Genomic DNA, 22,114 nt, shown 5'->3' on the forward strand with positions numbered 1-22,114 from the left:
TCGAGAAATGTTCTGTTCACTGACATGGGCCTATGTTCTATACGTCTTTTAATTTTCACGCAATTATCTTCTGTAACCCTGGAGCTATTCACAAATAACCGTGTATAATTACTAATGCGCTGTGTGTTATGAAACATTTAAAAAAACACAGTTATTGTTCTGTTTTCTGAGTCATCATTAGTAAGAATATGACATTCACAACCGGATAAAGACCACATCTATGTCTTTACTTGTATTATGGTCTTGTGCCACACGCATCCACAGGTAGAAGCATTAAAAGTTAGCCACATGTTGAAAGTTGTATTTCCTGAGCCACTGCTCCATTACGCACCAATAGACATTTGTGTTTCAAGCATCATGTGCTCCACGACTTTAACGGCGACTCATCCCCTGCATCGGCTGAGGTACGACTCGTGCTTGATATTAGAAAAATCAAATTGCGATTAGCGGTACGAGACACAGCTAGCAGTTTCTTTTCCCACCTCTGTTGGTGTCTCAGCATCCGACACTGAGGGGCTGTACGTCATTAAACATTTGGGAATGATGTTTCTTTCACAAATATGGCAACGTTATAAAGTATGTACGGACTGAGGAAAACAAATTTTAAAACGATAATAATGGAAGTTGAAGAACTGAATTAAAATTTGTGTTACGTCTGTGACTTGAAACCATGTGTCCCTGTTTGTTAGGCAGATATTCTAGCTGTTGCACCACCTACATATTACAGCTCACAGAGCTGCATGGACTACACTAGTCCAATGCCCTCCCTAACACTAACTTCATATCTTCAGCTTATTTTTTTTCCATTCTTAGATCGTCACTAAAGAGGGCATTGGACTAGAATAGTTCTTGCAGATCTCTTGGCTTTTGCCGGCGCGGTAGCTCGGTGTGTTCGGTCAGACGGTAACGTGCCCTCTGTAATAAAAAAAACTGAGTTATCCGATCATCAACGAACTTAAACGGATGTCTTACGACATCCGCCCCGAGCAGATGCAACGAACAAAAGCGAACAAAATAAGAATAATTTTAAAAAAGCGTGTTCGGTCAGAGGATTAACTGCCCTCGTAATAAAAAAATACTGAGTGTGTGGATCAACAATGAACTTGACCTCGTGTCATGGGACGTCCGCAACGAAGAAATGTAACGAACAAGAATGAACAAAATGCGATCTAAAACAAAACAAAAAAATTACCGCTGTGGCGTTGTAATGGCTAGCATACTTATTTAATAGGTAAGTAGATATGGGTTTAAGTCCCATCCATAGAACAAATTTTAACTCATTTCTTCAGCTTTCATCATTATCGTTCATTAAGATGAGACTCAATTGTCTCGAGAAAAATTAAATTATATCTGATCTACAAATTTATAAAGCACTTTCTTTAATCTCGACTACAAACGGTGACCTCCAGAGCACTCGTTTGAATCAGATAGCGTTGGCTGGCATTAGAAATTCTGCTAGTCTATTCGACACTGAGGAAGAAAGCATTTCCTGCTGCTTTGATTAATAATAATTTTGCGTTATACACTCCTGGAAATTGAAATAAGAACACCATGAATTCATTGTCCCATGAAGGGGAAACTTTATTGACACATTCCTGGGGTCAGATACATCACATGATCACACTGACAGAACCACAGGCACATAGTCACAAGCAACAGAGCATGCACAATGTCGGCACTAGTACAGTGTACATCCACCTTTCGCAGCAATGCAGGCTGCTATTCTCCCATAGAGACGATCGTAGACATGCTGGATGTAGTCCTGTGGAACAGCTTGCCATGCCATTTCCACCTGGCGCCTCAGTTGGACCAGCGATCGTGCTGGACGTGCAGACCGCGTGAGACGACGCTTCATCCAGTCCCAAACATGCTCAATGGGGGACAGATCCGGAGATCTTGCTGGCCAGGGTAGTTGACGTACACCTTTAAAAGCACGTTGGGTGGCACGGGATACATGCGGATGTGCATTGTCCTGTTGGAAAAGCAAGTTCCCTTGCCGGTCTAGGAATGGTAGAACGATGGGTTCGATGACGGTTTGGATGTACCATGCACTATTCAGTGTCCCCTCGACGATCACCAGAGGTGTACGGCCAGTGTAGGAGATCGCTCCCCACACCTTGATGCCGGCTATTGGCCCTGTGTGCGTGGGTCGTATGCAGTCCTGATTGTGGCGCTCACCTGCACGGCGCCAAACACGCATACGACCATCATTGGCACCAAGGCAGAAGCGACTCTCATCGCTGAAGACGACACGTCTCCATTTGTCCTTCCATTCACGCCTGTCGCGACACCACTGGATGCAGGCTGCACGATGTTGGGGCGTGAGCGGAAGACGGCCTAACGGTGTGCGGGACCGTAGCGCAGCTTCATGCAGACGGTTGCGAATGGTCCTCGCCGATACCCCAGAAGCAACAGTGTCCCTAATTTTCTGGGAAGTGCCGGTGCGGTCCCCTACGGCACTGCGTAGGATCCTACGGTCTTGGCGTGCATCCGTGCGTCGCTGCGGTCTTGTCCCAGGTCGACGGGCACGTGCACCTTCCGCCGACCACTGGCGACAACATCGATGTACTGTGGAGACCTCACGCCCCACGTGTTGAGCAATTCGGCGGTACGCCCACCTGGCCTCCCGCATGCCCACTATACGCCCTCGCTCAAAGTCCGTCAACTGCACATACGGTTCACGTCCACGCTGTCGCGGCATGCTACCAGTGTTAAAGACTGCGATGGAGCTCCGTATGCCACGGCAAACTGGCTGACACTGACGGCGGCGGTGCACAAATGCTGCGCAGCTAGCGCCATTCGACGGCCAACACCACGGTTCCTGGTGTGTCCGCTGTGCCGTGCGTGTGATCATTGTTTGTACAGCCCTCTCGCAGTGTCCGGAGCAAGTATGGTGGGTCTGACACACCGGTGTCAATGTGTTCTTTTTTCCATTTCCAGGAGTGTATTTACAACAAAACATAGAAAACACAAGTAATTATAGATGTGTATACACTCTATAATAAGATAAAAGAGGTCGCACCATGAAGGAGTTATGAAAATTGGTCACAGATTGAGCCTCGGTGGCTGAGATGGGTAGAGTGTCTGCCAAGTAAGCAGGTGGTCCTGAGTTCGAGTCACGCTCGGGGCACACATTTTCGCCTGTCCCCGTTGTCGTAAGTCAACGCCTGTATGCATCTAAGCATAGTGATTTAATTGTAAGTTCATTGTAAAAATTGTAAACTTTGGCGAACGATGGATGAATATGTGACGCTGCAGCGTAATTTCACCGCAGAGGTGGCAAGGACAGAAAACAGGAGACATGTCGATACCAAGACATAGAGTCAACGCGAATTTCATTCAGTAAGACTCAGATGGACACTATGCTCCACAGACTCTTGCGTGATTAGTGTATGCAGATGTCAGTATTTGAGACACGAAATGTAGATGGGCTCAAAGAAGCCGGTTGAAGTAATCGGTGAATCGCTTGACATTTGAATAGGAGCGATGCCACCATTCGACGATGTTGGCAGGTACACAGCGTCAAGAAGGAAGCGGTCGATCTAGAGGCACGACAGGAAGAGAGAACCGACCAAGCGTCAGAGAGGCACTCAGAGCCCCGGATTCATCATTAGCAGCGATCCAGCGCGCAACTGGTGCTTCAGTGACTACAAGGACCATTAATAGGCGGCTCACAAGAAAGGGTCTGAGCTCTCAGCGCCCCTTGCACCGACTGTCATTCACCTCTGCACGCCAAAAAGCCTATTTTCAGTAGTCTCGGGCAGATTGACATGGAATATCATTGGCTGGAGTAGAAATGTCTTCAGCGATGAGCTCTGCTTCGAACTGAGCCCCCATGACAAGCAAAGACGCCCCAGACGGTGGTGGAGTACCAATCTGACTGTCACCTAACGTACAACACGATAACCAGGAGTTACAGCACAGCTGTACGCAGACGATATTCTATGCCCCGTTTTGTTGCCCTTCATGGAAAGCCGTCTTGGCCGCACATTTCGGCAAGATAATGCCCGTTCGCACATCGGTATAGTTTCTACTGCTTGTTTTCGTGCTTCACAAACCCTACTTTGGCCAGAAGATCGCCTCATCTCTCCCCCAAGTGACACATTTGGAGCTTAATGGGCACGGTCCTCCAACAAGTTCGGGATTTCATCGACGTATTGCGACAAGTGGACAAAATCTGGCACGAATCCCTTCGGGGGACATCCAACAACTCCGTCAATGAATGTCAAGCCGAATAACTGCTTGCATAAGGGCCAGAGATGGACCAACGCGGTTATTGACTTGCTCAGTTTGTAGAGCTCTTTTGCTTGAATAAATCATCCAATTTTTCTGAAACTGTAATCATTTATTTATCTGTTCATTCACATTAGCGATTTCTGTCCCATTCGGATACTTCCTTCTTTTTGTTTTAGATTGTATGTTCGATCATCTTCAGTTTGCCCCAGCCTTTGATCTTTCTGCCACTTGAGTTTGTCTTTTCTGAGCAAATCACCTTTTACAGCAATTCGTTCTTCTCCTCTTCCACAGTACAGACTTTCACCAGCTTCGTCACGACTACTCCCTGCACTTCAGTCAGTCTCCTAACTCGCTTCTTCATTTCAGAACTCATTCATATGTCTCTGTCACTTAAGACGGATCACCTCGGTCATATAACCTGGCTCCACCTCAATAAGAACCACATTTGCAGACATTGGAATTTCCTCGTCAGTATTAATTTCACGTTCTTGTCGTTTTGTTCAGTTCGAAGACAGTTCTTTACGTTGGTCCGTCCGGTGCAAGCCCCTTCATCTCGTCATAAATGCTGCAGCCCTCACCTGTTTCTGCTGCTTGCTGTAGTTACGTCTTGGCCTCTCTATAAAATGTTGACCCTACACTTATCTACCTTAAAAATTTCTCCTACTTAGCTCAATTAACAAATTAATGACATCTGATGTCTCAGGATGTGCCCTATCCATTCATCCCTTCTCTTAATGAAGTTGCACCATAAACTTACTTTCTGTTCACTGCTTCCCCTTTACTAATCCGATACACTCAAATAATCTTCGCGCAGTCTTACGTCAAATGACACGTGCACAGTGCTGTGTCGTTTCGTAATTTTTGATCAAACAATGTTGTGATACTTGATGGAAATTACGTAACACTGGTCGGATCATTAAGTACTTAATAAATGTTGTTCACTATATTCGCTTAATGAGCTCGCCAGCATACGCGTAGAAAGCCCACACAATTCTTGCCAGAAAATCAATCTGCTCGCGTTGTTGTTTAAAATATCAAATATCACAAGGGTTATTAATCAGGAAAAATACCGAGATGTTTTGTTGTATGTACCTTTTGAGTCATTCGTACATACAACGCTTTGACAAAAATTCTCGCAAATTTAACTTGAAGTACTTCAAACACTTCTATTCTCGTCCTGTCTGAACTGCTTATCGTGCACGTTTCACTTCTTTGCAAGGCTAAACTCAAGACAAATATCATCACAAAGCCTGCTAACACTTAAATGCATATTCGATGCTAGTAAATTTCTCTTTTGCAGAATTACTTTTGTATCTTTTTCCATTCTACATTTTGTATCTTCTCTGCTTTGGCTATTGTCTCTTATTTCGCCGCTCAGATAACAGTTTGTATCTACTATCTTTAGTGATTCGTTTTACAATTTAATTCTCTCAGTCCATTGCTGCATCTCGGAGGCTCAGTGATAACGTGCTAGATACGGCGCCGAATTTCTCGGGATCAGTCCCTGCGGAGTCCTATGAGTTATCGCTTATTTCACCTGTAAATGTTTGTTAACCTGGAAATTACCGACTGCCACTGTATTTCGGATCCCGCTAATCCTCTGTATGGACAGGTCAATCGAAATTTCGGAGTAAGGCAAGAACATACCACCTCCAGTATGACCATGCTTATTAAAGCAATGTGGTACTCATACAAGCCATCGGTTTCGTGACAGCTTTTCTTCTTACTTATATTCCATTGTCTTTGTTTTAGTTAGGTTGAGGTTCATTTTACATCATCTTTTGAAGATACAGCCATTTCTAGTAAAACTACCTTGTGAACAGCAAATAACACTTACTGCTACAAACCTCAAAAGTTAACTAATGTATCGAATATATTAACGTAATATAACTTTAGAAAGTTGGTTATACATTTATAGTACATTTTTGGCGACTCATGATGTGTTTAGAAGTAATGCCTTTCGTGTGAATGTACATATTGATATTCACTTGCATAAGTGACCTGCAAAAACGGAGCGATTTATACGTCTTTAATTCGTTTAATCATCGCTATATACTTCCGACAATGTGTTATTGCCACAAAAAATTCAACAACTGCCGTCGCTGACAGATTCCTTTTATTTTCAGGGATTTTAAGTTATATTACTCGTATTCCATGGATCCCACGGAGAGGTATTTTTGGGATGTTGAAGGGAGTTAAAGACGTCATTTTATTTAAGTGGAATATTATATAATGGCTTAATGTCATTAAATATTATTGTACTGCGGTGCTAACAACAAATATAAGACAATTTAAAATTCCACATTGGGGTAGAAAGTGTTGGCCAATAGCTAGGTTTTCGATACCTTCTTAAACTCCTCCATACTATTCATAAATTGTTCATTATACCTTGGTAGGCGGTTAAATACAAGTTTAGGTATGTATTTGATTTCTTTCTGTATAAATCTTAAGTTCTAGAAGTTTTTTAAGATTATGTTTCTTATCCTAGTTTGTGTGTGTATTTGAGATAGTCCTGTCCTGTTCCTGCTCGTTCACATACAGCTTCCTGTTAACCGATAACCAAAGAGTCACGTGCTTATGATGTTTTACATCGATATATGCAGAACTAGCTCCCCAGATGACCAAAGACGTGGGAGTGCCGCCCAGGAGAGAACAGTGATCCCGTTACGTAACTTGCCTACAGCGAGGCACGCCGTACTTGTCTCAACATAATCCCGTTGAAAAATGGCGAACAGATGTTACACTGGGAACGGAAAAAGAACAGACGGTCGAACGATGCTGACGCACTGGTGTAGCCGGATTTCTTTTCTCTGTTTGCTTCTCTTCCCCATTCTGAGACCAGTTAGGCCGAAATGCGAGGCAGTACTCGCTTGCCAAAATCCCTCGCAGATAAGGTTAAGTAAGCAACGACACATAGTCCAGTATCCATCTCATGTGTACCTTTATATTCTAATCATTAGTTTCTGCATCAGATAAAGCAAGAGCATCTAGATCTTTGGCTATCATATCTAAATACTTAAAATACTTAATCTGCTACTCAGACAAATTCAGATGTTCAGAAGTTTTCATAAAGGAGCCAGAATCCAACACTTACACTTATTTTAGAACATAAAATCGTGTCTCATATCTGAAACAAAAATTCCTTTTGAAAGTACAATTGCATTGATAGAAATGTAACACCTGTGTATCTGAGAAATATGAACGTCTATGGAATGCAACTTCTTTACATTTAGATACTCTTTCACTTGTTTAAATATCGTAAGAATGTGCTGTGAAAATAATGGGTGCATGTGAATATGTTTACGTATAAGAAGTTTTATTTTAATGATGATATGGTTTCGAAAATCACGGCCATCTCCAAATGATTAATTTTTTAAATTCAATTACCGGTTGATAACTATCTGAGCTGGTTGTTCTTCTCCAAGAAATATAACAACTACAGAGTTCAATAAGATCCCACATGGAACAAAATAATTTTTAGGTTTAAATATGTTTCAATACGCTTTGCCTCAATACTATACAACCAAGCTGGGAAAATTAAATAACTCCCTTTTTGGCGTTGTTGTTGTTGTGGTCTTCAGTCCAAAGACTGGTTCATGCAGCTTATTCCTGTGTTACTATATTCTGTCCTAGCCTCTTAATGTCCGAGTAACTACTGAAAGCTATATTCTTCTCAATCTGCTTACTGTATTCACCTCTTGTCTCCCTCTCACATTTCTACCCACAACGCTTCCCTCAAATACTAAATTGATGACCCCTTGATATCTCTGAACTTATCCTGCCAACCGATCCCTTCTTATTGTCAGGTTGTGCCACAAATTTCTTTTCTCTCTAGTTTTGTTCAGTGCCTCAGCATTGTTACGTGGTATACACATCTAAACTTCAACATTATTCAATAGCACCACATTTCAAAATCTTCTATTCTCTACTTGTCTAAAATCTTTATCGTCCATGTTTCACTTCATAAAAGGGTACACTCCAGACAAATACTTTCCGAAAAGACTTTCTGACACTTAAAATCTGTACTTGATATTAACAAATTTCTCTTCCTCAGAAACGCCTTTCTTGCCATTGCGAGTCTACATTTTATATCATCTCTACTTCGACCAACATCAGTTATTGTGCTCCAAAAACAGCAAAACTCATCTACTACCTTAGGCGTTTATTTCATAATTTAATTCCCTCAGCATCACCTGATTTAATTCGATTACATTCCATTATCCTCGTTTTGCTTTTGTTGGTGTTCATCTTATATCCTCCTTGCAAGACATTGTCCATTCTGTTCTATTGCTCTCCCAAGTCCTTTGCTGTCTCTGACAGAGTTACAATGTCATCGGCCAACCTCAAAGTTATTATTTCTACTCCATATATTTTAATTCCCACTTCGAATTTTTCTTTTGTTTCCTTTACTGCTTGCTCAATATACAGATTGAATAGCATCGGGGAGAGGCTACAACCCTGCCTCACTCCCTTCCCAACCACTGTTTACCTCGCATGCCCCTGCACTCTTATAACTGCCATCTGGTTTCTGTATAAATTGTAAATAGCCTTTCGCTCCTCGTATTTTACCTCTGCCACCCTCAGAATTTGGAAGAGGGTATCACAGCGTTGTCAAAAGCTTTCTCTAAGTCTAGAAATGCTGGAAACTTAGGTTTGCCTTTCCTTAATCTATCTTCCAAGATAAGTCGTAGTCTCAATATTAACTCACGTGTTCCAACATTCCTACGGAATATAAACTGATCTTCCCCGAGGTTGGCTTCTACCAGTTTTGACATTTCTCTGCAAGGAATTCGTGATAGTATTTTGCAACCGTGACTTACGAGCATTAAACTGAAAGTTCGGTAATTATCACACCTGTCAGTGCGTACTATTTGTCCTGTCTCATACATCTAGCACATCAGATGGACAAGTGTTTTCATGGTTGGCTCTCCTAAGGTTGTCAGTAGTTCTAACTGACTATTGTCTACTTCGGGGGCATTGTTTCGAGTTAGGTCTTACAGAGCTCTGTTAAATTCTTCTCGCAATATCGTATCTGCCATCTCATCTTCATCTATGTTCTCTTCCATTTCCATAATATTGCCCTGAAGTTCATTTACCTTGTACAGGCCCTCCGTATACTCCTTCCACCTTTCAGCTCTCCATTCTGCTGAGGACTGGTTTTCCATCCGAGCTCTTGATGTTCTTTTTCCTCCAAACGTCTCTTTTGGTTTTTCCGTAGGCGGTATCTGTCTTTCCCCTAATGATACAAATCCTTACATTTGTCCTCTAGCCATTGCTGCTTAGCCATGTTGCAGTACACGTCAACCCATTTTTAGAAGTATGTGTTGTCTTTCACCTGCTTCATTTATTGCATTTTCGTAATTTTCTTCTTTCATTAATTAAATTCTGTATCTCTTGTCTTACCTTCGTGAAAAAAAGTAGCTACGAGGGCTATCCACAAAGTACATTACGTTTTGGAATTAAAAATAAATAAAGTATTGGAACTTTTTTATTATATACAGATGAAAGCCACACTCAAATACAACTTTTCTACATAGTTGCCATTTAAATTAAGGCACTTATCGTAGCGATGGACGAGCTTGGATATTCCTTCGCCGTAAAATTCGGCCGCCTGCGTCTTCAACCACGTGGTCACCTATTCTTGAAGCTGTGCGTCGTCATCAAAACGCTGCATAGCCAACCATTTCTTTATTGCTGGGAATAAGTGGAAGTCGCTCGGTGCCAGGTGGGGACTGTACGGCGGATGAGGAAACAACTCCCACTTAAAAGATTCGAGAACTTCACGAGTGGCATTTGCCGTGTGGGCCGGGGCATTGTGAATCAGCAAGATCTTTGAGCCCAACTTTCCCCTGCCCTTATTTTGTATTGATCTTCTGAGGTTGTGCAGAGTTTGGCAATACCTTTGAGAGTTTATTGTAGTTCCTCTTTCCAGGAAATCCACAAAAATCTCAAAAGCTTGGGCCTGCCTGTGAAGAGTGTAGGATAACCTAATTCTAAGGTGAACACACTCGATAAGCTGGATATACTAGTTCGAGTCACGGTCTGGCACAAATTTTAGCTGTCGTCATTATTTTATACAGCTGATGGTTACCTATATTGGCAACTGTGAACACATTTTGCTTATTTCTATTGGGGTTTTGTAAATGAATGTTACTATTAATTCAGCCCAAGTATCGACAGCAGCTGAAAACTTATACCTACTACAGTTAAGTAATATGGGGGGGGCAGCTTCTTTCCTAGTTACTATTAATCAAACACTTGTCTGACAGGCAGCATTAGAACAGAAATGTAGTAACACAAAAAGAAATAACCAATAACATTTATTAATAATGATTATGCAAAACTTTATGGAAGTTTGCTAAGAATTTGGTTCATGGTATTTGATGTCCTATATCTAAGAATAACCGCGTGCTAACAAGTCTCGAAAATCCCAACGATACCGACTGACCGCCGTGTCATCCAAAGCCGATAGGTGTCACTGGATGCGGATATGGAGGGGCATGTGGTCACCACACTGCTCTGTTGACCGTTGCCAGTTTTCGTGATCAGAGCAGCTACTTCTCTGTCAGGTAACTCATCTACTAGCGGCACAAGGGCTGAGTGCACCCCCGATTGCCAGTAATGCTCGGCAAAACCGAATAGTCACACGTCAAAATGCTAGCCAAGTTCTATAACCTCGGTGATATCACACGGACCGGAGCTACCACTGTGGCAAAGCTATTTGCCTCCTTCATCTAATGAAATGAGAGATAAATAGTTTTGTGGTCTCTTGGCAGGCTACGATGTAGTGACTGTGACTGCAGTTAATTATGCAGACATTCATTAAACAGTATCTATTGCTCCGTAAGTAGTGACTGCTATGTTAGAACACAGTATTCTGAACAGAAGTAGCGAAACTGGGCTCCGTAATGTAATTGAAGAAAATTTCGGCACTGCCAATACTAAGCGAACTTTAGGAACCGCTTGTGTTGCTAGCGATGCAGAAACTGAGCTAAGGCAGTCTCCACGGTGCATGGTCTTTCCTACCTATCGGCAGTAAGATCTCCGTCTCCACAATTACTAGGCGGAAGAAAACTAGTCCCTGCTCGACTGTGAGCTCTCTGGCAGTTGGAAACACTATCGACGGACGAATACGACGCACTGATGGGTGTGGTGCTGAAGCAGCAAGTGGTCCCGAATAGCGAGCACCATCAGGAGGTAGCAGTCGGAACTTACAAGGGGAGGCGACGACGTTTGGAACGCGATTCACTGTGAACTTCGTACACTTGTAGTACTCCACGAGGATAACAAAATGTGTAAGCAGTAGCGCGTACTTCTCAACCATTACTGAGAAAATCGCAAAATAATTGGGGTCGTCAAATATCGTCTAATGTATACCTGTGCGTGGCCATTTCTACTATGAAGCGTCGGCAGCCGACTGGTTACCGTTCAAACCCCGTAATCGCTGGATCGACTCCCACTCGTCAGCTTTTTTTAAATTTCTAACACAGTCATTTTCTTTACTATTTATATTACAATTGATGTAACGGGAAAAATACGTGTAATCGGATGAACTTTTATTAAATTTACAATGTCATTTGGCATTCCAAATATTTTTTTATTATTACAAATAATATAATATTCATAACTACCGACTAGTAAACGACCAAACGCATAAAGTGATACTGAAAATGTATGCGTGTCTGTTTCTTCAATATTGTTCGTATTTAATCGAAAGAGAACGAGAAATTGCTTCTCGTTAAGACGCTATTAAAACACACTCCATACTGAATGACCAATGATCAGCGTCGATATTTAAGGACATGCTGCGTTATGCATGGTTTGCTTCCAAATTATCTGCTGAAAGAGAGGTTTTTGAAAATATTAACGAGGTCTGTTTTTCCACGGAAAATCTCAAAAGACGTTCCGTGTGCGGAAACATAGCATATATTCAATGCAACTGGTACCGTTTAACTTTGATTTTCATGTTTTTACGAAATATACCGTCACACAACTTCTAATGTCGAAAGCGATGATTAATTGTACATCTTTCAAAAGCCGTCTGTCCCGGTCAAACTTGGAGGTAATATGTCGTTTCGGTCTCCTTCCAGGTATAAGGGATTTCTCAAATCACGCACAAGCATACATTTTCAGTATCACTTAATGCGTTTGGCCGTTTAATAGTCGGTAGTTATGAATATTATTTTATTTGTGATAATAAAAATTTGTAGACTGCCAAATAACATAGGAAATTTAATAAAAGTTTATGAAACGTCCCCTTAGAAAAATTATACACGACTGTGCTTTAACTGACACACAATATTTTTAGCGCAACGCAATCTGACTTTCAAAAATCCCTACAAAAGAATGGCCCTGACTAACAATAACCTATACCTTTCACAAATCACTTACCTCACAAAAATCTTCGTTACTCGAACTACTGCAATACAGCGAGCGCCACTACTGCCAGCTAAATAAAAGATTCAAACTACTGAAGGCACTAACTACTGATAGGCACAGTTAGCAAATGAAAGATTTTAATAGAGAACAAACAATGTATTTACCTTTGTAGTCATAATATATATATCAGTTCATGACACCAATTCTTGCAAATTTCAAAACTCCGCCATCTCTCTCCCCACGTCCACCACTGCTGGCGGCTCGCCTCCAACTGCCCAACGCTACGCGCTGCTAACAGCCAGCTACCGCTGCCCAACACTACAATGGCGAGTATTACAACAATGCCAACCAGCCACTGACTGCACACAACATAGCCAGCGATTTTTCATACAGAACGCTATGTGGCGTTACCAATAAAAAACCTAAACAGCCTACTTACAAGTTCATCCGATTATACGTATTTTTCCCATTACATCAATTGTACTATAAATAGTAAAGAAAATGAGTGTGTAAGAAATAAAAAAAACCGAAGAGAGGGACTCGATCCAGCGACCCAGCGATTACGGGGCTTGGAAGATAACCACTTTTTTGTTGTTGTTGATCGTTGTATTTGGTCGTGGCGGACGTCACATTGACATCCGTTCAAGTTCGTTTGTTGATTCTTCCAATTAGTTTTTTGTTACAGAGGCCAACCAACTCTACGACCGAACACGCAGAGATACGGTTACGGCTTAGCACTCGGCTGCCGACGCTTCATGGTAAAAATGGCCACGCACAGGTATACATTTGACGATATTAGACGACCCAAATAATCTTGCGATTTCCCCAATAACTCTTGAGAAGTACGCGCTACTGCTTACACATTTTGTTCTCCTAATGGAGTACTACGTGTGTACGAACTTTACAGTAAATCCGCGTTCCAAACGTAGTGGCCTCCCCTTGTGAGAAGGCGCCAGGCGTGTGGTGTGCTGTGTGTCGCTGGTCTCTTGTGGTCTTGCTGTGTACCTCTTGAGCCAATTATGCAACATTTTCTTTTACTTCCATCATTGTTACTTCGATGTACAGATTGAACGGTAGGGGTAAAAAACTCCTCACTGTCTGACACCATTTTTAGTCCGACCACTTGGTTATTGGTCATCCAGCCTCAATGAACACACGGTTTTGGTACATATTGGTATGCATACGACGGGATGTGTGCGCAATGTGTTCTAAAACGCGGCACACAGAAACGGGATTTTTTGATGATCATGCCTAGAATTCTGTTGATGATAAAAAGAGAGGATCAAGTAGTTTGAATAGCATTGGGCAATGGATCATTTGTATACCCAAAAGAAGGGTCGTCTTAGTGCCACTGTCCTACAGTAGAGGGTCAAAGTATAGCTGCTTAGGCAAGTGGAGTAAATAAGTTGATTATTTTTGCATTTGATGTGATCTACGGTGGGTTTAATGGGACTTATGGAGGCACTATTAGTCCATGGACAATTCCTTGGAAAACCGCAAAAACAATTGGCTTTTTTTTACTACATTTTCACCATCACTGGTGGACGAAATAAAATACAGCTGAAGATTCCAAGAAGGCTATGCACGGCAAATGGCTGAAATTTTAATGATACATTTCTATGATCCCGCTATCAAACAGACTTGAAAATTTTCTCGTTATCTTTATCTGTTTCCAAGATACACGGGTTCAAAGTCATCCCACCTCTAAACGTAAAATCCGGTATGTGGTTAAAATCTAAATAATAAATAACGGCAGCAAATTTCCCAAATTTTGTCAGTATAATATCCAGGCATTTATCTAGAAGAACCAATGTCTTCGTTTTCAAAAATCTTCATCCGTTATCAAGAAACACCCCAAAAACTTGTTTTTTTTAGGCAACAAAAGAAAGAGCAAATGGCTGTAACTTTTACAATGTATTTCTAAGATCCGTATCTAGAACAGCCTTAAAAATGTTCTTCATGTCTTCATCCGTTTTCGAGATATAGAGGATCAAATTTATCCTACATGTGCACATAAAATACACACTTAATCCTGTGTGAGCGGAAACGTAGTTGTGAAGTAACGCAGCGCGGAGAAATGTGCCGTAAAGTGTCTCCGTTATCATCTGGGAGGCCATTCTTGCAGTACAGAACCACACTGTTGTGTTATTTTAATTTCACGTAAGTAAAGTGTGACAAATTTACTGACCAATACATTCCTTTTCATATTAGTTATACGCCCTGATACAGCAGAGAAAAGAAACGTAATACCGGAAAATTCTGCTATCGAAGCACAAAAAATGTGAGTACCTTCCTGTTTATTTAAGACACTCTCACGGAAAAGTAGTGTACCAGCTGCTTTCTCAGCACCTACAAAAATTTTCCCAAAAATTTTGGCATGCAATATACGCTCCCTTTTGTACACTGGGAGAAAAGAAGACAGTGGCATTGGCAAGGATACGGAAAACTTATAAATACTGGAAGATAGGAGACAGTGGTAGTGTTGTAGAAATGGCAAAGGAGACAATGCCACTGTGAGAGAAAGGAAGGCACACAGTGGTAGTGACGTGTAGGGTAGCCGCGCGGTCTATGGCGCCTTGTCACGGTCCGTGCTGTTCCCCCCGTCGGAGGTTCGAGTTCACCCTCGGGCATGGGTATATGTCTTGTCCATAGCGTAAGTTATAGTTAGACTAAGTAGTGTGTAGGCTTATGGACCGATGACATCAGCAATTTGCTCCCATCAGACCTTACCACAAATTTCCAAATTTTTTCCAGAGTGTCTGTGGAACATTCTTTTGTACCCAAGGTTTCTTCACAGTTACTTTCCTTGTGTCCATGTTTGTTTCTCAAACATCTGTCATTGTTCTTTTTCAGTCGTCCGTATCTCCCCAACCTAACTGCCTATTTTGGTGTCCCTAATCAAAGTATTAACGTCTTTAGAGAACTCCAAATGCATCTCATCATTCCTCAGTATTTAATATCATACTTGTTCTCTCCAAATTGTGATGTGAGTCTATATCTGGACTGGGTACGCATTACAATTCAGTATCTGATTTCAGAAACTCTGCATGAACATTATCTAAACCAGCTGGAATTTTCAAGTGTCTCCATTATTTTTCCATATTTACCTCTTCCCTAGGGATTCTTGAAGAGAGTAATCGCTGTTACTAGCTGAAATTCACTCAGAACTCAATTACTCTTTCTGCTCTCTTATTCCTACTACCAATCCCACATTCCCTGGTAAACTATTTTTCTGTTACTTCCTTACAACAACTTTCCAATCCCCAATGATTAGTAGATTTTCATATCTCTGTAGATACTGAGCTACTTGTTTAATATCCTCGTATACTTCTTATCTCCCTACCTTCTGCTTGCAACGTTGGCGTGTATACCTGGAATACTGTTTTTGGCCGTTAGCTTGCTGCCGGATTGAATGAGATTAACCCTATCATTGAACTGCTCATAGTAACACATCTCTGCCCTAACTTCCTATTTATAATGAATGCTACTTCCGTCATACTACTTTCTGTTGCTGTTTCTTTCACCTTACCATAATTCCTTACCTTATTTCCATTTTACTTCACTGACCCACAGTATATCTATATGGAGCCTATTCAGAGTTGACTGTTATCCTTTCATTGGTTGTTCAATCTTTTTCTCGTGGTCACTTCCTTCTTGGCAGTCCGTTCCCAGTGATCCGAATGAGAGACTAATTCGGAATCTTGTTGAAATCCATAGATGATCTAGACAATCCTCTGCCCTCTTTGACAAGGCCATTGGCAGAACGAGGGAGACATTTTATGTCGAAATTCTTTGGCACCCCCTGCTAATGGTCTTAATTCTAAAGTTAAGCAGTGTCTACATTGGAACCCGGGTCCCGGGACGTTTCAATGACAAGTCGAAGACGGAACCTCCGACCACCATCTCCATATAATTACAATTATTACGTGAACACAGCCACGAACATAGTCACAGAATCATCAGTCAACGGTCATGCTTTCCCTCTGGGGCCAAACGAACTTTGATAGGGAATCATAAAAATACAGGTATTGTTGGTAACAATGACTTACCTCTAGATTTACTAACCTGAACTGCCTGTCGCATTCCTTAAAAATTTAGATCTAGATATGGCTCTCACGACCCGTTCAAGGATAGTGGGGTCCCTAACACTAAGTAAAAATATGAACTTAGTAGAAAAATTAAAGTGCCTGATGGGTAACGATACTTTAATTTATATTAGTTCCTACACAAGAGTTTGCTCTGTCCTCGGAATTTAAAACTACTGTAAAATGATATGTAAAGTGTTTCACCTTGAAACATATTTTGTGCTGATTCAAAACAGCGGTCTGTAACATTTCAAAACTTATAGAGAATTTAGTATTATGAATAACTTTTTAAACATTAAAGATATTTATATAAAATTCTTTCATATTCCATATCACAATATTTTATTATTATTAATTAATATTTCACTATTCTTCACTGACCTGTTGCGTTTGGGCTACAGTTGTATTTGTAAAATATAATCCTTTGTTCTCTAGCATTAGCTGAATGAACATTGCTTTTGCAAACAGTCGTTTAATTAAATTTCAGTACAACATCACAGCTTATCTTCTTGATAACGTAACACAGTTTTGGAATTAGCCAAACTAATAGTTCCCCCACGAAATCCATTACCGCGTTATCATCTTCAGTTCTTACTGATTCTCATTTTATGGTAGTACGATATGGAATGCTGAATTTAATTGGTTTCAACATTCAAAGAATGGAATTCTCTCATGAATACTAAAATACAGTTTCAGAAGGATTGTATCGTATCTAAGGAATCAGCAAGCAATCAGAAATTTCGTGCTGTTATTATAAACATGTCTCATACATTAAAAATAGATTTTATGCAATATCAATTTAGGTTAGTGTCAAAGAGTCTGTTGTTAGTTGTCGCGATAGATTTTGTTTAATAATCGATAGTCAACTACGAAATTATATCGTTGTGTCGACCGTATTAAATTTCTACTTAAGGGTTTGATGTTATTAAGCTAAATGACTGAAGAACGCTGGAGCGTCCTAGAAAAATGTGTAATGATTTCTGAGATACGACAAAGTGTCACTATAGGCGCATTTAGCAGCTCCTAGAGAAGCAAGCAAATTACGTCGTGTAAAAATCCCCAGTAGGTGGTTTACTTATCAAAGCTGACAAATATAGTGACATTGCCATACGAAATATTGATGGCTTATTGGACGTAAAGGCGCCATCGTAGAGTTCATCTTAGACTTTTAAGCAAGCCCATACTTCGTTATAAGAAGTATATTTCATGTACGGTGCTTATCTCGTGGATTCATTATTCCCTGACGTTTTTTGAGACTATTCTTTGCGACAGAGAAACTAAGGCAGAAACGATACTTTCATTTCCAAATAGTCAACAAGAATACATTATATAGCTGACGACTGAATGTCTTGCAGAGATTATTGTTTCACTTGTGTAATAATATGCATGCTTACTCCTTAACGTCCAGCAGGTAAATATGTAAGGCTTGCGAGGTATTAAAAATAGTTCATATGCTTCCTGCCCTCCTGTACAAGGAGAAAAGTGAAATTTGTTACACTGATATACATTAAAGTCACTGAAATAAAATTAAAGGATTAATACTAGAACTAAGGCAAATCATGCAGACATGCTGAACTACCAGTCTAATTACTGTGGTTCAAAAGATTTAATCTGTTTCTCGTAGGCATAAGAGTAGAAATCGAGACAGGAATTCAAAGCTACATTGAAAATACATGCTCTTATTCATAAAATGTATTAGTCATTTCTTTCGTATATTATCCGAGTATATGGATTCTGTGCTTACAAATCCCAGTCACCAGTAATGGTAATGATGTTACTGCAAGTATTTTTTATGTTTCAGATCAAATTAGCTTTATTTTTCTGCAGGGTTTAGTATAACGTAGCAGACAAACGGCATCAGAATAGCACAATCGGAAAAGCGTGCCATTCTGAAAGACAAACTTCACAACATTCCATATCTATCACGTGAAACTATACACACACATACAGTCCCATGCAACTACATACAGTTACTTAACAAACAAACTCTACCTCGCCCGAATGCATTAAACGCGCAGTTCCCCATGCAGACATGTCATACAGTTCAGCAGAGGGCATCACTAGGAGTATTACAGGTGGTGACAATAGAGATGGCACCCTGTATTCTTTAAGCAATCCTGAAACAATGTGACGGCATATATATATAGAAAATTTATACATACTCTCAAGTAAAAAAATAAAGAGGTTCTTACATAGAAACTATGTACTATATAGATAGTAGGCCTCCATCCATCAGAACAATAGCTCAAAACTCACTGCCGTGTCTGGCTCTCTAGAACGAACAATAATGTTTATTAAGTATACATGAAACAAGAATGAAGCTCACCATGCATACACAAACACACATATAATCATACGCATACACACACACACACACACACACACACACACACACACACACACACACACACATACACACACACTCTACATACCATCATCATTGGTAGATATCTGGGATGGTATCATCAATATCTCTGTACACAGACTTACATCGATACACCATCCCCCTGATGCCAGATCATAAGCAACAGATTCTGAAACAGGGGAAAAACCATTGCACTAATTAAATAAGAAAACAAGGCACTTACACATGTTTAGAGACATGTAACATACCAGGATCAAATACATCAGGCCCGTGCTTCATCTGTGTGTTACTCATCGAAAATTTATCAACCAAACGTCTAAGCAACATAAAAATCAATAAGTACAAAAAATTAAGACACACACGTAGCTGCTACTTCAGCACAATCTTCTCAAGCTACATTAACTCCACTTGCAATGCATCTTGAAGGAGGGGTGATGGTGGCTACCCATCATCATCAACCTCCTCCTCAATATGGGAGCACTTACTTGTTCCATTCCCATCTGCATGTACTGATAAATATTTCATAACTGGCACTTCCATGGCGATCGGACTAGAATGGATAGGAACTTATCAGTGCCAATTGCACTAGTACCGATAGAAATTATTTCTGGAGAAATCATAAGGCGAGCTGCTTCTTCCAGCAAACGATTCTTTTCCAGAGAAGCAGTTTTACTGCACATGTCCAGTGCATTTATATGGAAATCATTGTGCAGTACTTCTGACAAAAGTTGCGTTAGATTTTTTCAGAATATGTGTCGCACTTCTGTCACGCGTTTCTGAAACTGGCGGCGTAAACACATGTCGCTGATTCTGTTGTGATCTACAGCGAGCGCGCATTCACTGGACTGTGTATCCACATGTACGAATGTGGCTCTGGTAAAATTAAGAAATGACTCATTTCCACGATCAGGTCGTCGAATTTGCTTTCCCACGGCATAAATTTTTGCAGAATGTCTGTCGCTGATTCTGGTAAAACAGTGAAGTCATTTATTTGCGCAACTGTCGACGTGTACGGGTACGCAAAATGTCACAAGGCACATCCAACTCGAGCGTAGCCAGATGCCAGTGTCGACATTATCCCAGGCATCATCTGAAACTGGAGCACACTGCAGCATCGAACTGCTGCAGATGCAGCTTGGCAGTGCCATCAACTTTCTAACATCACAGTCAGCCATATTTGAAGGTATCTTGTAACATCGTGGGCTGTGTCGAGCTGGCTCTCGTAGAAGCATGCACGTGTGCCTCTTTGCCAACGACATTCGATGTGCACAGACGACCCAGCAACTCTCTCGGCCAAGGCTGTTGCAGTTATATGTGTCAGTTTGAAAAACTATTCTACAGCTTGCTTCAGTGCAAAGCACATAATTTACTATGACATATTCTGTGCTGCACTCAAACCTATCCAGACATTAGTATGAGTCCATACTGGAAACTGCACCTCTCGCTCGTGCCAATGCTACTTTTTTACCAGCGAGCGAAAAAACAGGTGTGCGCACTGACTGTGTTGTGCTGTGCACTGTAAGTGGTCTGATAGTCCACCACTGTTCGATACAATGCAAGCAACCCTTATTAAAGCTGATCCAGGTGGGAAAGGAGCTTTGTAAACAAATTTTTTTAGTATCCTTTAAAGCAGTAAATGTGCTACACTTCATCACTTTTGGTCAGGAGTCCGACATATGGCCCCTTACCATTTCTGTTGAGAGGCAGCTAATAGTTTCTGCTCTAGTTTCTCTCTAAAACAGCATCCCATCCGAGCAAACGAGATGCATCTTTGCTTGTGGGTACTCGTACTTTAGGTACTTGCGCTATGCACATCTCTGTTTATTTTTAAACAGAGATAGCTCTATGTGGCCTTACAATTCAGCTGCACATATCTGCTTTCATGTCCTGCACCTAACTTACTGGAAATACGTGTAATAACCTGTAGCTTTTATCCTGCAGTCAAATAGTCTGTGCATTGTCTAGAATGGCGAATTAGTAAAATACACAGAAATACCAAATAAAAGATAAATGAATAATTTAAAAAGAAGGACTCTATTCTAACGTCTGTAATTGATAACAGATAATTATGTTGAATGATGTTTAATCAAGAAACGACGTCACAACTGGCGGGAAGTGGTCCTAAGATGTTCAGTTAAAATGACAGGAAAAAACACCCTTATCAAGTGCAGTGAAGTTACGTAGAGAGGTACCAGTTATGGCAGCAGAATCCACAAACTAAATACTCATCAAAGACTAGCGAAAACTAGGGACATTTATAAATCACAGCACACGAAAGATCCACCAGCTCAAAATAGCTTAGAGTTCAACATGAAGAATCACAAATTAACGCACGTGATACGAAGGACAGTAACTTATTCTCTTTCTATCCTCAGTAAGAAATTAGTCATTCTCTGAAGCACATTGAGACCTCTCGACATATAAAGCCACTCCAAAGGTACTGTAGCGGCCATTCAGAAATTAATCCCTTATACGAATGAAGCACGCAAGATACCATAGGCAGGTCTTCCTTCTTCCAGCACTCGAAATAAAGTGTCCACAATCGCCCTCTTGAGCTCTTCACTCGGAAAATCTCAGGCCCCACTTGATTCTAGCAGTGTTCCGACACTGTTCAACTCTCATTGACTAAAGGCCATCCCCGCCAAAAATTCATCGTTCTCAGAGTGTACATACGCAAATCATCACAATATTTAAATGAAAGAAACATTCGGTTACATCAGGATCGTTTACAAATGTGAGTAATTGTTGGTTTATAAATAAACAAACTAGTATTCTTGCCAAAGTGCGCTCTCATTAAATGACTAGTAATTACCGCTAAATATTATTTAAACAATTCCTTATGCCTTCTTGACAGAGGCCTCTTTTGATTCTCTCTTAAATTATGGTGTCTTCTAACACATGAGATTGACCACTTCTAAACTGGCACATTTCTTCACTATCACTTGCAACCAGCATTTAAGTGAAATCAAGTGAAAACACAAGTATGACAAACTCTGAGGCATTTTCTGAAGCATATTGTACACGAAGGCAGTGTCTGCGTCAGCCGCCC

Source organism: Schistocerca gregaria, chromosome 3 (assembly GCF_023897955.1).
Source record: "Schistocerca gregaria isolate iqSchGreg1 chromosome 3, iqSchGreg1.2, whole genome shotgun sequence".
Classification (NCBI taxonomy): domain Eukaryota; kingdom Metazoa; phylum Arthropoda; class Insecta; order Orthoptera; family Acrididae; genus Schistocerca; species Schistocerca gregaria.